This window comes from Mauremys reevesii, linkage group 1 (genome assembly GCF_016161935.1).
Source record: "Mauremys reevesii isolate NIE-2019 linkage group 1, ASM1616193v1, whole genome shotgun sequence".
NCBI lineage: Eukaryota > Metazoa > Chordata > Testudines > Geoemydidae > Mauremys > Mauremys reevesii.
The window spans coordinates 141,833,287-141,846,650 of NC_052623.1; the positions used below are offsets into that span (position 1 = coordinate 141,833,287).

The 13,364-nt window shown below is 42.1% G+C and overlaps 1 protein-coding gene across 7 annotated transcripts in view; it reads left to right on the top strand.

Moving 5' to 3' along the window:
- Positions 1-730: 730 nt before the first annotated feature.
- The window catches only part of CDKL5 (cyclin dependent kinase like 5), a 200,817-nt gene continuing 188,183 nt past the window's right edge, over positions 731-13,364 (top strand). For 3 of the 7 annotated variants that reach the window (XM_039484233.1, XM_039484282.1, XM_039484275.1), the window contains exon 1: positions 731-820. The gene's annotated coding sequence lies outside the window, so the exon portion shown is untranslated. Of the gene's footprint in view, positions 821-1,094; positions 1,110-13,364 lie in introns of those variants that run through there. The other 4 variants (XM_039484243.1, XM_039484251.1, XM_039484261.1 and 1 more) reach the window with 3 other exon arrangements.

Below are 13,364 nucleotides of genomic sequence, written 5' to 3' on the forward strand. Positions count from 1 at the left end.
CTTCTTGCCTTTCACCACACCAGTGATTCTTGCAGCTCTATGCGTCTCTGTGTTACGCGTGTAATAGTTCGCCTGCAAAAACAGATGTAGTGCAACGATTTCAAGAGAGCGGGGAGAGATTAAAACCCCTTCTGAATTAGACAGCCCTCAGAGAGGGCTCTGCCTCCCCACGAGCAGCTGACAGCCAGCCCCTAGAAACAGTCCTAGACAAACCCACTGCTGCCTCCCCGAAGATCACCGCCCTTGGCCTCCACCTGTCTGTGTCACAGGGATGCTGCATGTTGCATGCTCTTGACAGCAGCTGCTTCCCCCTCTTCGCAATCAGGGTCTCCCTCCCCTCGCCCCCCCTTGTTGCTGCTGCTGCTGCCGCCGCCACCGCCTCCTTCCTGTCACGACCCCCGCTGCTGCTCCTCCCCCTCCCGCTCCGGCTCGGACCCTCCCCCCGCCCCAGGCTCCAGCTGTCAGCCAGCCGCCCGCACCCCGGCTCTGGTTGCTCGGGAACTGCAGAGTCAACCCAGCTTGTCCGCGCGGTGGGCGGGGTCGAGAAAGGAGAGCGAGCGGGCGGAGGGGGTGGGGCCCCCAGCCCCGCCCGTGCGGAGGAATAGCCCGCTCCTATTGGCCGCTTGGTGGGGGGCGTGGCTTCCTGCCAGCTTGCTCCCTCTCCCACTGGTGGGGGGCGGTGTCAATGCAGTCCGCGGGGGCGGGGCGAGGCGGGCAGCGGGCTAGGCTGAGAGCGGAGCGGGGCTAGAGCGAGAGAGGGGGCGGCGAGCGCTGCCGGGTGTAACGAAAACAGCGGCGGAGCCGCAGCTGCCGGAGCCGGGTGAGTGCCGGGACCGCGCGGTGAGGGGGAGCCCCTGCCCCACCTGTCACCTCCCCGGGCTGCCCGGTAACGGCGGGGCCGCGCCCCTGGGCTCCCCCGCCCCGGGCAGTGAGCGGCCGCTGCGCTGCGGGGCGGGCTGGGGCTCCGGGGCGAGGGTGTGTCGGGCTCCCGGTTGCCCCTGAGGTAATCCAGGCCGAGGGCAGTTGGGGGGCGGGGGTCATGGCCCGTCCCCGGCTGGGACGGGTCGGTGCTGGCGGCTGCCTCGGAAATCCTCCGCGCGTCACCCGGGGTAGGTTTGTGGCTTCCCCCGCTAGGGAAATGGACCAGTTCCTCCTAGGCAGGGAGCGCCCCACAGGAGAGATGCGGGCGGGGAGCATCGGGGGGCTCCAGGCGCAGCCCCCCGCCCACCCCCGGCGGGGAGAAAACCCGTCCCCAGTTTCAGCTGCGGGGGGGAAGGCGCAAGGATCCCGGTCGCGGCGGGGCTGTCCCTTGACTCTGCCCCAAGCCTCCATCTTTCAGATCAGCCTCTGGCTAGTGGATGTGCAATTACATATGGATTTCCTTTGCCCCCCGCCCCCGCCCCGGTCCTGGACAGCTGCAAGGGAGAGGGATGTTCTGAGTGGGACGCTTATGGCTCACACTTCTAACCTGCCCTTCAGAGCCTGTTACAGGCTGCAGGGGAGGGGGCTGCGTTACCCTTTTAATTCCTGGTTCCTGGCTTCTGTGTAGAGGATGTGTGGGTGGTGCTGCTGCTTAACTACTTCTCCAGCCTCTGGCTTTTGGATCCTCCTTCTCCTGTCTGCATAGCTCCATTGCCTACTGTTGATGCGGCAGGTAGCTTTTCCAAGCTGTAGCAGGAAACTGCTATAGTGAAACTGACAAGAATCAGTGAATTTCTTCCCACTGTTGCGTGGGGAAAGCTATAAACAACACCAGGAGCATGAGGGGTTCTCTGTAGATTAGAAAGACAATACTACATGGTCTACATTCACATTTGGAAAATTAACTTGATGCTCCACAGATCAGATTGTGAGTTAATACAATATAGAATAGGATTTGGGGGATAAGATAAACTTGTTTACTCAGTACTGGCAAGTGAAAGCTTTCCCTGGAGAGGCCTAAGCCATCAGGTTATGCAGTAACTAAGGCCAACATTTTCAAATAAATTACTGTGTTTTTGTTGTATGTTTGTACAGCACCTTGCACAGTGTAGTCCTTGTCCATGATTTGGGCTCCTGGGTCCTATGATAATTCAAATAATGGCCTGATATAAAAATAAAAAAATTAAGACCTGCTGAGCACCTGCAGCTCATGCTGAATGTGAATGACTAAGTTCTATAGTACCCATTGTAGTAATGGTCTTTTGGCTACAGTGCTTGATTATGGGGTAGCCCAAGTCCGTAAATCCTGCCTCTCCTTATTGATTGTGTGAAACATTTTAAATGAATTGTTTTCATCTGTAATTAAACATAATATGATTGAATTTACATTCCGTAGTGCATTTTGGATTTGCCAAAAACCAAAATAAACAGCTATTTTTTTAAAGTTTCAGTATGCATATTACCTGAATAGCAAAGAAATCTAGTTTTCAACTTTAATGTCTGTTACAATGATGCTTTGTGCTTCTATTCAAGACAAGTACATTTTATAAGAAACTTGCATTTTTTCTGCTGTTGTAATTTTAGCCCTTTTATGGCTTAACATAATTTGAGACTTTTAATCAGATAAACTATTAAAAAGAGAGGGGGAAGGGAAGGTGGTAGCCTTGACGGTTTCAAAAATCAATACTCAGATTGCATGTTAAAGTGATGTTAAAGGTCAAGTTAAACTGATGAAAACAGGAGAATTTAAAGATGGGGTGGAAGACTTTATATGGAATCTGTTTTTTTTGTTTAAAATCCTCTGGGAAATATGATTACATTTCTAATACCTTTATATTACTTAAATTGAACATTTAAAAAAATCACATTTACTTCTCCCTATTTTGTTGTTGTTTGCATTATACTCATTTTGGCAATGAATAGAAATTTGTCACCTGCACTCTTGGCAAGTTGTTCTGTGAGGGCATCTTTTCTGATTATGTGTAACATTTTAAAAACAATCCCAAAGTACTAATTCTTCAAGGTTTTTAGAACATTGTTGTCTCGAACAGGACATTTTTCAGATCACTTTTGTTTGACCTTATTTACTGTAAGAACAATGTCTTACAATGCTGTTAGTATTGCATATAATATTGTACAAGAATCATATATTTTTATCTTCAGCTTAATTGAAATATTCAAAATTTCTTTTGATCACTACTAAAATAATATTTTCACCTTAGTTTTAAAGTAGTGACTATATTTCCTTGTAACGCAGAAGAAAACACACTTTCATATCTTAGTATGTAAATACTAAAAAGTATGTACTGTGATGCTGTATAATCCTAACAGTAAGCCATCAAGGAGTATTCATTTCCATAAATCTTGATGGTTGGCAAAGTCACTGCTACTGTGTCTGTTCACTACATTGACTAGATAACTTGGTGGATATATACTGCTTCATGAGAGAGCTTTATAGATTTTTGAGCTACCATGTCAGATTCTACCACTGGAGCAATGGTGTATTTATCTCTAGCACTAGTGTAGTTTGACAGTCGCAGTGGCTATTTCTGTTAATGCATGGAGTAGAGTGGGTGGGTGGGAGGAGAATCAAAGCTCCAAGTACAGGCGAGTCTCATCTTACGCGGGGGTTCCGTTCCGCGGTTAGTGCGTAAAGCGAAAACCGCGTATAGTCAAAATTACATTGAGTTGAATGGTGGGCGGAATTGCCCACACTATAGATACAGTATTAAAATTGTTATTTTTCTCTTTTTTGTTTTTTGCTGAAAATTGCGCATGTTAAATGCGTGTAAGATGCAACAGACCTGTACAAAGTAAAATAAAAAACATTCCCATCTACAAAAAAGTCTAGTTCGAGGAAAAACAGTTCAACTCTGTGTTTATATTAAAAAAAAGAAATTTAGTTGAGATGCTGTCTACATAGGGATACCATTGAAAATTGTTCAGATGCTTCAGTGCCAGTGCTTCTCTATGAAGCATATTACACACTGCTCTCAGACTTCAGTAGCTATCAGTTTTTCTTGGTGGAATTGCAGTTGTTGCTAAAACTCTATATAACATGGGTTCTGGCTATCTCAGAGACCACTTTCTTCTCACCTTCTGCCATGGTAGTTGGGGATTACCTGTGAAACTTTTCTGAACACTTATCATACTGAATACTGGAGATCTAGAAGCAGAGTATTTTTAATGAAGGATTGTCATCTCTGGAAATTAATTTCCCCAGTGGGCCAAAAAGCCCCTCCCCCCTTTTTTTTGGTTAACATTTACAATGTGCTGTGAAAGTTCCCATTGGTCTTTTCTTGAGAATGGTGGCTTGAGCCGGCAAAGTTCTAGAGTTTTAGGGTATGTGAACATATCACACTGAGCTTGGGCTCTGACTCAGTCCTCCTTTCGTATGCACACGCACGCACACACCCTTACTTGGCTTAGCAAGAGCACAGGATCCAGTTCTTAGGAACCTGCTAGGGGGATGGACTCAGAGTCCAAGTCTCACTGTGGCTCAGGTTCAAGCCTGGTAATTTTGCAGCATGGATGCTGCTCAAGCTGTAGAACGGAGTCAGAAGATCTGTGTAGTGCAGTATGGATGTGTTAGCATAGCTGTGAGCCCTAGGTCCAGCAACTGTAAGCATAGGTTTGCAATGCAGTGTGGATGTCGAGCAAGGGCTTGGAAACAGTGTCAACAAGCCGGGTTTACAGTGCAGTGTAGACATACCCTTAGAGCAGGAGTGGCCAAACTTACTGGCCCTCCGAGCCACATGAGACAATCTTCAGAAGTTTGAGAGCTGGGGCACACCTGCGGGGGGTTGGGGCTTCAGCCCCACTCCTGCTGAAGCCCCGAGCCCTGGCAGGTGATCCTCGCAGGGCAGAAGCCCTGAGACCCTTCCCTCCACACTGGGTAGAAGTCCCCATCACCCCACCCTGCTGCAATCCAGAGGTCCTGAGCTCCCCCCACCACATCTGGTAGGTGGAGAATGAGAGGTGTGTGGGGGTCTGCGAGCTGCACTTTAATAGTAAAAGAGACTCATGTGGCTTGCAAGACACAGTTTGGCCACCCCTACCTTAGAGGCTTATTTGAATTGCTACTTGGACAGTTTTTTGGTTTAGAGGATTTCTTTATATTGGCTATACAAGTTTCCCAGGGTTATATCTTATGCAAATTAAAAAAAAAAGTCAAGAAATAAAAGGACACCTTAGGAGAAGGTTGTGATGGGAAGATAGTCCAGCTCATTCTGTCATTTCACCGTTTAAAAATAACAATAATCTTTCATTTGTAATAATACCTTCCATTTGAGGATTTCAAGGTGCTTTATGAGCAAGCATAGAATCATGGAAATGTATGGTTGGAAGGGACCTCAAGAGGTCATCTAGTCCAACCCCCTGCTCTTCAGGCAAGATCAAGTTTATCTAGATAATCCCCGACAGGCATTTTTCTAACTTGTTCTGCAAAACCTCCAGTGATGGGTATTCTACAACTTCCCTTGGATTCCTATTCCAGTGTTTAACTCTCCTTATAGTTAGAAAGGTTTTCCTAATATGTAATCTAAATCTCCATGGCTATGGTTTAAGCAGATTACTTCTTGTCTTGCCTTCATTGGACATAGAGAAAAATTGATCAGTCCTCGTTATAACAGCTCTTATCATATCTGAAGATTATCATCAGGTCCTCCCTCAGCCTTTTTTCATGACTAAACTTGTCATTTTTTTTATCCTTTCCCCACAGGTCAGTTTTTAAAAAGCCTTTTATCATTTTTGTTGATTTCCTGTGGACTTTCCAATTTGTCCACATATTTCTGAAAGTGTGGCACCCAGAACTGGACACAGTACTCCAGCTGAGGCCTCACACTTGCTAAACAGAGCAGGGCAATTTCCTTCAATGTCTTGCATATGGCACTCCTGTTAATACATTGCAGAAGGCTAGCCTTTTTCTCAATTGCATCAGTTTGTTGACTCATAGTGGATCACAAATGGAATATAACTGCTGGATCCTTTTCATCAGTACCACTGCCTAGCCAGTGATTCTCCATTTTGTATTTGTGCATTTGGTTTTTTCCTTCCTAAGTATAGTACTTTCCATTTATCTTTATTAAATTTTATCTCTTTGATTTCAGACAAATTCTCCCATTTTTCCACGGTCATCTTGAATTCTAATCCTGTCCTCTGAAGTGGTAGAAATCCTTCTGAGTTTGGTATCAAATGCAAATTTTATAAGCATATTTTCCACTCCATTATCCAAGGCTTCAATGAAAATATTGAATAGTACCATACAAGGATAGACCCCCTACAGGACCCCACTAGATACATCACTCCCAGTTGGACAGCGAACCATCAAGAACTACTATTTGAGTGTGATCTTTCTGCCAGTTTTGCACCCACTGTGACAGATATGGCAATGCATGCAGTATCCTGGACAAACTTTACTGAATTAAATTTAAGTATCTTTGGAGTCCATTGTATTAAAAATGCAAAGTTTACGAATTATTGTGGTGTCTTATGTAACTTTTTTAGGGAAGAGACATGGCCAGTGTAAACCTGGGGAAATGTTATAAACTTCAAAGAGCTGTTTTAAATAATGTAATAGAAAAAAGTTAAGTGGGGTTCCTAGGAAATATGTGGGAGGGGGTGAATGCAAATTACCTCCTTCAGTTATGCAAAGACCCAACCTTTTGAATTTTACCTTGAGGAAGGGACGATTGACTGATTACCTATTCATGTATCTGCAGATCAAAGACCCAAACTATATAAAGGAGTGATTCGCAGATTCTTGTGTGTACTTGTTCTTTGGTAACTGCTGTTATCAACTTGTGACCGGGAGGGGGGAACTCTTGGTGGGGTTTGAAGGACGGATCACTTGCTGGAGCCCTTGTTGGAGTTGGCAGGGGGGTGATCACTTATAAGCTTAGTTGCATGGGTGTAGGTTCTTGTATTGTTTTTAATATGGTTTTGCTGTAATGTTTTCACCTTAAGAATAAATATGCTTGATTAGGAAAAGCTGTGTGGTAACTCATATTTGTGGGCAATAATGCTGTTTACAGTCTCTATGGAAAAGGCAAAACAGAGGCCTGCTGAGGCCGTCTGACTTGCTGGGGAATTCACAGTGTAGGCTGGGAACTGTGCAGCCTGGAAAAACCCCGGTCAGAAGGAAGAGAGTTGCAACTCTCTACCCAAGACAGTTGATGGATGAGGATCCTGGAGTCTAGAGTGAATGCCCTCAACTGGACCACAGGGGAGTAGTAGAGGTGCAGTTGCCCTGAACTGTGATACCCATGTTATAGTAATTTCATCAAGATCACACTTCCCTAATTTTCTTATGAGGATGTCATGTGGCACTGCCAAAAGCCTTATTAATATTAAGATACATCACATTTACAGCTTCTCCCCTATCCAGTGGGCCAGGAACCCTTTCAAAGAAGGAAATTAGGTTGGTTTGGTATGAATTGTTCATGACAAATCCATGTTGGCTATTACTTATAACCCTATTATCCTGTAGCTACTTACAAATGGATTGTTTAAACATGAGCTAAGCCTAGCAATACCCCTGTGAGTTAGGTGTTATCTGGATTTTACAGATCGGGAAATCAAGGTACAAAGAAGGTAGGTGACTTGCACAGATATGCAGGAAGTATGTGGAAGTAACTGGGAATAGTCCATATTTCTGACTTCATGTCTTATATTCTAACTGTAATACCACCTTTTCTATCTGCTAAATCTTGCTATCTTTATTACAGCAGCTTATATGGTGTAATCTCTTTCCATCTAAAGTTTTCAGTACATGTGAAACATGGTATATTTTCCTTTTAAAAAGTGGTACGAATCAATTTCATATATTAAAACATAACATAGTAAAAATGATGAGAGAACTATAGATCTAAAATGGTCTACCTACAGAGCCTATTCAGTTTAATAATATTTAAACTATTATATTGACAAATCTAACGTCTTAGAGTTAATAAAAATCTGTTATCATAATAAGCTTTTAGGCACAAGCCATCCTTATGCAAAATTTCATAATATTAATACAATATTTTCCTTCACTAAAATTGTTTTAACTATTTTTGTTAAATAGTAAATATTTTGATTAACTGAACACTGAGAGAATGGAAAATAGAAATTTTAAAATAAAAATCCACCCCCAACAGATTTTTATCTTAATGCCTTTGAAATGTTATACCTATACTTTGTCTTCTAAGTAGACAGTCCGTAACATCTACATGAGTTTTCCAGGGATAAACTAGCCACTTTAGGGCTTCAATACTGTTACATTTGCATTCACGAAATACATTTCAGACCAAAATAAAAATCTGAATATGAGGGCTGTGGAATTGGTACTGCTTTATTCATACCAAGATCTATACACGTACATTACTTCATAATTATGAGACTTAATTTAAACCTTTGCTTTGTCAACAAAAAAAGAGCAACAATATCCTTAGAGTTTAGTTATAAACTTTGTCATATATATATGGCCCCCATTAACATTTTTGTATATAATATTGGAGTTTTTTAGATATCTCTAAAAAGGCTAAAATTTAAAGTGTGTTGTAGGCAGTGTGGGGCATTCCTCTGACCAGCTTAATCCTGTGTAGTGAATGTTAGTGTTTGTTTTCACCTTGGCTTCAAATCTCTAGTGTGACTCTGAATTGGTGCTATTCAGTTTATTGTCTTATGTTGGAATTACCCCTTGATATCTCAAATTAACTCTTTAGTCAATGGTACTTTGAAAACTGAAATAAATGACTTATTTTAACACTATGGCATGTTGTTCTAACTATGTCGGTCTCCAGATATTAGAGAGTCAAGGTGGATGAGATAATATCTTTTATTGGACAAAATCTCTGGTGAGAGAGACGAGCTTTCATGCTTACACAGAATTCTTCTGGAAACTCCCAGACCCGAAGATAGCGTGACCAGAAGGAAATGTGAAAAATCAGGACGGGGGTGGGGGAATAATATGAGCCTATATAAGAAAAAGACCCCAAAATCAAGACTGTCCCTATAAAATCAAGACATCTGGTCACCCTACCCAAAGACGAGCTCTGTGTAAGCTTGGAAGCTTGTGTCTCTCACCAACAGAAATTTTGTATAATAAAAGATTACCTCCCCCATCTTCTCTCTCTTACTTTTAACACTGATGTGAATGTATTTTTGGGGGGAGGGAGAGGAAAACATCTTAAAATTGGTGGCAGGCACACAGATAAAATTTGCTGACACTATGTGAAAGTAATGAATAAATCCTAAGAAGAAATGTGAGTAAAGTTCTAAATATTTTTTTTAATATGCCAGCTAGAGAGAGCTCCTGTGTTTTGGTGAATAGTAGTACTGTCTCCCTTATTTTGTTCTTAATAGTACAGATGACTAGAGAAATACAGATGTTAACACACTGCTTCATTCATTGGTGAAATGAAGGGGGAATGTGACTGTCTGATTACATAGAACCAGATATTCATGAACCTATTTCTGCATGAAAGTATTTGAAACACAAAAAAATAAGTTTGGACCATAAGTGCAAAGTAAAGCTGGCTTTTTTTTTCACCAAAACAACCAATATTTAAAAGCAGTTATCTATTTGCTGAGGTTTTACAAATATTAGAAGTTGAAGAAACGATTATCATTTGGTGTATTTACAAAAGAATTTTTTTTAAGCTAGTTCACTGTCCTCAGTAATTTGCTTCAGTTCATCTCCTCAAATGACATGGTTATTTGTGTACCAATTATATTTGTACTTTAATTCAAAATATCACTTCATTTTCCTGACTCATGCAAAATGATTTAGACATCTTAAAGTGGACTGTGTAATCAAAAACAAGATCTATGGTGGTCTAAAATACAGTGACGTGTAAATCTTCCAAGTATATTGTGTATTTAAATTGAGTTTAGCATTTGTGAAATGAATAGTTTCTCAGCCATGGAGATTGATGTCCTGCGTATTCACAGAATAGGTAGATAACGGCAGTGTATACTTCAGTTCACTGCCTCACTAGTGTATCTCAACTAGCTCTGATCTTGAAAGATTTGTTCGCTCTGCCTGTTCCTTACTTGCCTGTAACATGCTAATTGTGGGGGTTTTTTACATATGGAACAGAAGTCATGTAGGAATTGGACTTACCCAACAGCCTGGCTAAACAGCTGTCAAATGGTAACAGATTTTTATTACTATTGGCTAGGATGACCAGATAGCAACTGTGAAAAAACAGGACGGGGTGGACGGTAACAGGCACCTATATAAGAAAAAATCCCCCAAAACGGGACTGTCCCTATAAAACGGGACATTTGGTCACCCTACTATTGGCCTGCTGTTGAGTTTGTGACCAGGACCTTGAAGTCAGAGTTTCCATATCCTATCATCAATCTCCTGAACCATCAAGCTTTCCTTTCAAAGGCAGCTTTAAGGTATAAAGATGGTTATATCTGTATCATTTTACTAAAATAATCTTATTTTAAAATGCAGGATCTGTTAAGCTCTGTACTGTTAAGGTTAGAGGTCAAGAGATGATACAGATTAAAATGGCTTATTTTTTTAACATCTGAGATGTCCTATGGCCGTTACGTACGTGCATGCTTAGATTAATCGACTTCAGTGAAATTACATGTATGAGTATGGGTTTCAGGATCTGCTCATATAACTGTAGAGGTTGTCTTTAGAAGGCAAACTTATAAGTACTGTTTTGATCCTCTTCACACATCAGGATATTTCCTGTTATGGCATTCTTCTTTCCAAACCTTTGTCTTCACAAAACAACACTTTTATCTCCTTAAAGTAGGTATTTACAGTAGATAAACTCAAGAGAAACTTGCTATAAGGTATCCTGTCATTGTAGCGTTAACAGTAATAGCTACTACAAAGAATTCTTATTAATCTTGCAGTAACTTACTCCTTATACTGGACTATATTAATCGCTAGTTCCTGAGAACAGTTGCCTGAAGGTAGGTATGTGTTTCATACCATACAGCACCTTTATTAGTTGTGTGATGGTGGTGTGTGTGTGTCTGTCTTGCCTACCTGATGTACTAACAATCGAAGAAAATGAAAATCTTGGTTAGCCTTCCTTAAAGGGTCACCTTCAACCCAAAAATCACACTTCTGACTTTTTAAATTAACTATTGTTTTAAGCAACAGTTAAGAATAGAGATGAAATATAGAAAAAAAAATTCCTTTTATGTGTGGTTCTCTTTTTCACTTTGTACCTTTGATAGCACTTTGTGTATAGTCAGTTGTTTCTTTCCTGTCTGTAATCTAATAAATGCCTATTCTTGCAAATAGTTATGCACCTGTGTGGTAGTACTAATGAAACTTACTCATTACTCAGCTTTATGTGTCTGCAGGATTGGGGCCCATGTCAGTTACCCCTAGGGTGACCAGATGTCCCGATTTTATAGGGACAGTCCTGATATTTGGATCTTTTTCTTATATAGAGGCCTATAACCTCCTACCTCCTGTCCTGATTTTTCACACTTGCTATCTGGTCACCTAGTTTCCCCGTTTGGGTGGGTCTTGCGCATAGCAACAGGGGGGAAGGAGAGATTGCAGTGATATTGTGAAACCACAAATTGGCAGGTGGGTTAGTAGCACCTGAAACTGTTTTTGTGGGGTGTTTTTAATTGACTGGATTTCAAAGTGACTGTGGTGCTATAAATGAATTAGTGGAATAAGATTTAGCAATCTGCAGAACTTTTAATTATATTAGAAATATTTTTAGAGAGTGGAAGACTCATTAGGCACAGATTTGTAATGATGTAGAATGAGTATCTTTTGTTCTCAACTGAACACTTGAAATTATTCTATGCTATCTTGCTTATAGGTTGGTTATATATAGAATGCTTTAACTTTTTTTTTTTTTTAGGCTTGATACTTTCTTTAGGTGAAACAAGTTGCTAGTTAAGGAGTGGGCATACAATCCTAGTAATTACACTCAATGTTGTATGTGAATCTTGGAAAGTTAGAATGAATTGATGAACATAAACAGTAATATTCTTTTACTTGCTATGACTGCAATAGATTTTTACTGGAGTGAGGATATATCTATACCAGTGGTCCCCAAACTTTTTCTCTTGTGCCATCCCTTACCTGTAATGGAAGCAGCACATGCTAAGGGGCGGCATTCTGTCTATTCTTGGGGCGGCACGGTCCGAGTGCCCTTTTTTTGCTTGTGGCGGCAAAAATGGTAGAGCTGGCCCTGCCACTGATCTATATAATATGTATAGAACGAACTATATTAGGTTTTTGTGACTTGTCAGTGAGAAAATTAACACATACTGTCTTTTATTTTTAAAAGTTCCAGTTGAGGTGGGATTCTTATGAAGATAAGTTTCCCTGTACTAGTTAGACTCTACTCTGTTTCTACAACTAGACAAATTTAAATTAAACACAACACAAAAATTGTGAACCAGTTCATGCATGCCTTTTGTTTAATTACTTTGAACAATAGCTGCCCCTGGTGATGGTTTTTAAAAAATCCCACTCATATACTAGCTTTAGATGAAAAGACAAGCTTTTGTCGTAACCGTTAATTGAAGATCATTTTAAATGTACATGAAGTGAAAGTCTAATAGGAAGTAGGTATGTAGAAGACACCTTTTTGTCATACGCTTTTGCCATTATCAGCAACTCCCTTCCCTTTGATACTTTCATGACTCCCTGAAATGGTTCTTCTCCAATGACTATCCTCCCTGCCCTTGAAGAAGCCTTCCGGTGGAGCTCCTGCAGACGTGCCTGCGGAGGGTCCGCTGGTCCCGCGGCGCCGCGGGCCCAGCGGACCCTCCGCGGGACCAGCGGACCCTCCGCAGGCACGTCTGCAGGAGGTCCACCGGAGCCGTGGGACCAGCGACCGCCAGAGCGCCCCAGCGGTGCGCCGCCCTGCTTGGGGCGGCGCAATTCCTAGAGCCTCCCCTGGCTGGAGAGCCATGGCTGCTAGCTGGGAGCCCAACTGTGAAGGCAGATCTATCATCACCAGCAGTGCAGAAGTAAGGATGGCATGGTATGGTATTGCCACCCTTAATTCTGTGCTGCTGCTGGTGGTGTGCTGACTTCAGAGTGGGCACCCAACCAACAGCCACTGCTCTCCAGTTGCTCAGCTCTGAAGGCAGCATAGAAGTTAGGGTGGCAATACCATGACCTTACTAAAATAACCTTGTGATTTTCCCCCCCCCCCCCATAACTCCCTTTTGGGTCAGGACCCACAATTTGAGAAACACTAGTCTCCCCTGTGAAATCTGTACAGTATAGGGTAAAAGCGCACACAATATCAGATTTTACAGTCTGACACATTTTTCATGGCCATGAATTTGGTAGGGCCCTTGTCATGACTAAGTGAAGTGTGGCTTATTCTCACCTTTAGTTAAATGTGTCAAAGACCAAACTGCTGCTTTTGGGTTGGAAGAGCATTCTCTGTTGCAACTCTCTCTCATCTTTCTTTTCTTGTCTGGATTATTGCAACTCCTTCCTCTGT